The following is a 6,000-nucleotide window of genomic DNA, read 5'->3' as shown; positions in this document are numbered from 1 at the left end:
TACCCTGTCCCTGGGCTCAACTTACCTTACCCTGTCCCTGTCCCTGGGCTCAACTTAACTTACCCTGTCCCTGGGCTCAACTTACCCTACCCTGTCCCTGGACTCAACTTACCTTACCCTGTCCCTGGGCTCAACTTAACTTACACTGTCGCTGTCCCTGGGCTCAACTTAACTTACCCTGTCCCTGGGCTCAACTTAACTTACCCTGTCCCTGGGCTCAACTTACCCTACCCTGTCCCTGGACTCAACCTACCTTACCCTGTCCCTGGGCTCAACTTAACTTACCCTGTCCCTGGGCTCAACTTACCTTACCATGTCCCTGGGCTCAACTTAACTTACCCTGTCCCTGGGCTCAACTTAACTTACCCTGTCCCTAGGCTCAACTTAACTTACCCTGTCCCTGGGCTCAACTTAACTTACCCTGTCCCTGGGCTCAACTTACCTTACCCTTACCTTTTTTTTCACCTCTAACTTTTTACCTAAATACAATGACATGGCAATTGTTTTGGTTGATTTCACATTGAATTCATGTTTGTTAACAACTCAACAAAATGTAAATCAAAACTAGATGTTGAACTGACGTCTGTGCCCAGTCGGATGTTTTCAGAGCTGTAATGTTTACATGAATTCAGATTATTTCCAGGGATACACAACATCCTGAAATATATGTAGATATCTTTGTTAGAAAGAATACTATATTTCCCTTGACAGAGTGATGCTGGATGTAACAAATCGCTCAACTTACCCCACTCTCCCCTACCCAAACATACACACAATTAATCTCATCTCCCCTCCTCGGGAGTCAGCCATAAACCGTCACACAATGGGAGTGCCACTGATTTCATTTCCACAAAAGATTAAGTTGCTATCCGCACTGCTGAAACTGTCTGGGGGTTTGAAGTTGAAATTTCAGTCGTTATGCCTCTCTTTGTCCAAAGCATTGGCTTGAACAAAGGTGCACTGAAGCATCGTGCTGCAAGAATCTAATAAGCAGGAGGGGGGAAGAAAAGCCCAGTGAAGTGAGCATCAAAGGGGGGAAGCCACAGCATGACTGGCATGGGTCTGAACTCCCAACCTAAGACACACAGCATGCTCTTCAGCAATCCCCCCTTTGGATGATTCCTGGGCAGTAATTAAAAGCATCATTCCCACTACCTCAGAATCTCATTAGCCACAGGACCCTGGGCTTTCATCCCTGTTTGTCCCGAAACATCACAACTACTCCACATTAACAAAGAGGAGTTGTACAGTACAAACTACCAAAACATATGGTTGGTTGTAGCATCGCTAAGCCAATTAAAGTATTATTATCCATATCGAAGATAGACACACTTGTAGCTTCTCCTTCCCACTCCTGTTGTGAAAAAGAAACAAACGATCAAGCAATCCCTGTTGGACCAACCTTCTCTCAAACATCTAGTCTTACTTCAATGCCTCCATCATCCATGTTCAGAGATTGTGGGCTGTATGATATCATGTTTTGATATGGTGTTGATTAGGCAGCTCTGGAAATCTCAGTTGCCTTCATTATTGATAAACATTGCTGTTGCATGCAAACATTTTCACTCCACAAGACTCAACAAGATGACATTTTTCTTCAGAAAGCATGTTAACAGGATCATATTGCATACAGTCTGAGAAAGTAAGCCTATAGCCAATTAGTTACATAATACGTGCATCAGTGAATGTTTGCTACAGGAGCCCTTAGAAAATGAGGGCAAATTGATACATTTGAAGCTCATAGGCCTGCAGTATCAAAGGAAACATTCGAAACGGGCAAGTATCAAGAGCAGTGGTCAGATTTAGCACTTTGGCTGTAGATAAAAAGAAACTCATCTTGCCATATTTAATTCAGTAAGAGGCATGACTAACTCATGTATCACACTGGGCCTGTGAAGTATATTGGGAGCCACTTCCCTGACAGAATGAATATGACCCCATATGCTGATTCTGTTTCCCACTTGAGATGCAGGTCACCATGTGTGTTGTTGGGATAGGTTTTACTTGCTATTTTACCCCTTAGTAAATCAGTTCCACTCCAATTGAGCAGAGAGAAGCCATACTGAAACCTTAATCCACTGCATGTTATTAACCTACTTGACACCACTGCCAAGCTTTTCAATGCTTTTAAAAGACAACAAGAAAACAAAGAGAGTATAAAAGCCATCACAGTGGTTGCTTCTCTACATAGATCCAGGTCAAAGCAAGCTTCATAAGAAAACTACAGACAGAATGAAATCAACATGATTATAAGGAATATTCGGTCATGGCAGTACCACAGTTTCACAGCCACTATGCTGCCTGCCTGCCTGCCCACCTGCCTACATCTACCTATATCTGCACGCCTAAATGGCACAGCAGCAAAGGGAGTACTAGAAGAGTCTATGACTTACACTAGCGCATATGACTTACACTAAAGCTGTTATCTTCTGTCAATTCGACTAATCTGTTTTCTGATAACTAGTAGCACAGGGTGTTTGATTCACATATTTCATGGTGTTAATTTGGAAAAGGTTTGCCCATGTAGGGCAAAATGAATCTGTTCCTAAATGGTCCTCTTACATACCCCTCACAAATATCACAAAACCTCCTCCCCATCCTTATGTGGAATGCCTGTGTGTTTGTGCAGGGCCAGGGAGGGCATAAGGAATGCAGTTAAGCCTGTCTCTGGCCATAGGGATCCTATTCTCTTGCTGATCATGATGGCTTACTGTATTAGGACTCATCCCAGGCCAGTACTCCCGAGTCTATAACCACGTAACCCTCAGAGCAGCAATGTGTGGTTTACGAGTGTGTTTGTTTGGAAAGGCTTGCTGCCTTGATGCCACTCCTAAAAACTATCATAGCCCCCATTTCCTCTTCGATGTCGTTATGAGTCAGGCGAAATTAAAACTGAACCACAAGCTGGTTCTCAGCCAAATTCTCTCTCCCTCTCTGTTTCTTTGATAAGCCTTTGATGTTCGCAGGGGGGCTTCTTCACTCGCGGTGATGGTAACGAATGATACTTTAAGCGATTCTTTTTTATCCGGCTAGCTTAATGAAAGATTAATGGGTTTGATATTTTCTCTTGTTTATGTTTTATTTAAAAAGTAAGCCACGGTCCTTGGAACCTGTTAAAAGCTCCTCTGCAGATTCTGTAATGATTGTATGTATCAGTGGAGCCTGGATATTCTCCCTGGCTCTAGATGAGGACAAAATACAATCACAAGAGCTGATTGTCTTCTTAGCCACACTGTCTTTACTATGGGGGATGTTGAACTTGAGAGCACTGCCACTTTATCTCAGTCTTAGTAGGACATTTTAGTAGAAACCGCTATGGCAGCTACAGTAATGTGCATTTCTGTATGTCCTATTTCAACTGTCATTAGCTTCACTGTATTTTCTCAATTTGTATGCATCATCTCAAAGGATAAAGATTATCTCTGCCCATGTAAAGTTGGTGTGTATAGCTCTGCACGACAAGCTGTGACCAGAAATCAGCCCTGACATTTCTAACACATCAGCCCATTTTTTCCCTAGAGGCCCCCACACGGCAAATGTTTTATAAAGCCCCCCATTATCAGCCAGATAAGGAGAGTTTTCCACACAAAAAAACAAGTTACACAAGCCCATTTCCCCGAAATGCCAGATGGCCAGTCTGCCCCTGTAGCTGTGTGTAAAGTATAGCTTGTCTAGTCGAGATGAACTCAGGATTCACCACCACCCATTGTCCAAAGCATGCTCTATGTGTACATTGATTGAGAGAAGCTTATGCAGGTGTGCATGATCAAAACAGGTTTAAAACACTATCTTTGTGTGCATCTGTGCTAGAGAGTTAACAAAGGTAAAGGTATGGAAAGTAATTGGAGAAAAGTTCAAAGGAGGAGAGGGTTGGTGCTCAATATGTATATATCCTATGTGCTGTCCATCGTCTTTAAAGTAAGCCTCCAACACATCAATGATTCTGACTAAAATTCAATATGAAGAGAAAATATATAATTTATTTAAGTGATAATGCCCTAGAAGCCAGTGTTTGGAGGATATATTGTCACGGGTGTTGTTAGGCCTGAGGGCATTATCACTTTTATACAACGGGTTACCAACATATTCAAATAATGATTGACATATTTTCATTAAAGACATTATTTTATTTATTCATGCTATTTCATCTTTCCATAAGGTATAGTCCCAACTCCCGACACGTTCATTACTATGGGACAGCTGGAGATCTAATTTGAATATTGAAACAATGTTGCAAATGTCAGAGAGACAGACAGGAAGGTTTATACAAATAAAACGAAATGTTAGTCTAAAAGACGTGAGACAATGACTAGAAGCTTTTAATAGTGGAGATCAAGTTTATAAATTGTTTGGCTGGGCTGATGAGACAGTGGATTGCGCAGTCAGATGGAACAGAGTAAATAGACATTTTAACGTCATAGATTTAGCCTGGTGGTAACTTGTGGAATAGACACTGGCTGGAATGCGGTTTTAACCAATATTACATGAAATCTTACACCATTGTCACCCGGAGATGAACTTTTACACTAAAGTTTGTCATTGGCGACTGCTCCACTCTATAATTTATTTGATGGGTCATCCTGTCAGGTTTGCCATATCAAGTGTCTCAGATCATCTCCTCCATGGGGCTGCGAGCCAACAGAGAGAAGAATGGTGTTATTTCACATCAGCAGTCGCCACCATTGTTTCCTGTTGGCAGGTGCTATAACTCCTTTAAAGTGCTCAGAATGTAGGAGTGCAGGATGCACATGTGATATGCGCTGTCTGCCAGAGAGAGAGAGAGCTGAACTCGTTGGACCGGTGCGGTGCGGGCCGGGCACCTCTATGGCCGGCTCCCATGGCCAGGGGAGGTTGTGAAGTGAAGAGAGTGCTGGCTGGGTGTCAGTGCAGGAGGGAACAGTTTCTCTTTCTCTGATGGTGATTGCCTGCTGTCAGGCGGGGCCTCCTAAGGCCCATGGGCCCTGATGTCTCTCTCCCTCTCTGATTTATGTCTGACTAGTATAATAATAGTGCCATGAGGCAGCCGCAGCAGGCAGGTACAGCTACAGGTTCAGTCAGGGTGAGGCACAGACATGCCCCATCACCTGAGAGAGAGAGGAGCTACTCCCTCCTGCTCTCCTGGCTGTTCCTCCTCATCTTAAATAGCACTGCTGCAATTTTTTCCTCAGCCTAATTTCCCTGACATTTGTTCTTGAAACATATTTGTATGACAAGACAGCGCAGAGGCTTATTTCTAAACATCACTCATTTGTTTTTTGATTTATTGAATTGAACTGTCATAGGAGCTCATGTTTGTAAGTGTGCTATAATAAAATGTGTGTGTGATTACATTCAGTGGTCTGTTTGGCACAGGACATAATCAGCACAGATAGTATCCATTCCTCAGGTAATCTGAGGCATTTAACTGGCTGGTATATTTTTTATTTAACCTTTATTTAACTAGGCAAGTCAGTTAAGAAAAAAGTATTATTTACAATGACGGCCTACCCCAGCCAAACCCTAATCCGGACGACGCTGGGCCAATTGTGCACCGCCCTATGGGACTCCCAATCACGGCCGGTTGTGATACAGCCTGGAATCGAACCAGGGTCTGTAGTGATGCCTCTAGCACTGAGATGCATTGCCTTAGACCGCTGCACCCCTTCTTGGAACCCTACTGCTTGTCTTCTCATGCAACCCCTATTCTGCTGTGGACCCCCACAAATATATCTCATCCACACACATCCTGTCCCTCTCCTGAAATATATATTATGTTTAAGTTGGTGTTTCAGATAAATAGTTTTGTGTTACTGTGTTCTTTTGGTTGAGGGTAATCTAGGAAGCCTACAGCTTGTGCGTCTGTGTAAATACAGGGATGTCTATGACTCACTAAGCATTGTCAGTGGACATAAACCTCCCTTTTCCAGGGCCTTGGTAAGGCAGATGGAAAGAAAGACAGACGGAAAAGGAAGAAAAATATGAAGAAAGGGAGAATGTGCTCACATGACTGTGACAAAGTGC

Source organism: Oncorhynchus kisutch, linkage group LG8, assembly GCF_002021735.2.
Source record: "Oncorhynchus kisutch isolate 150728-3 linkage group LG8, Okis_V2, whole genome shotgun sequence".
Lineage (NCBI taxonomy): Eukaryota > Metazoa > Chordata > Actinopteri > Salmoniformes > Salmonidae > Oncorhynchus > Oncorhynchus kisutch.
This window is presented reverse-complemented; position numbering follows the sequence as displayed.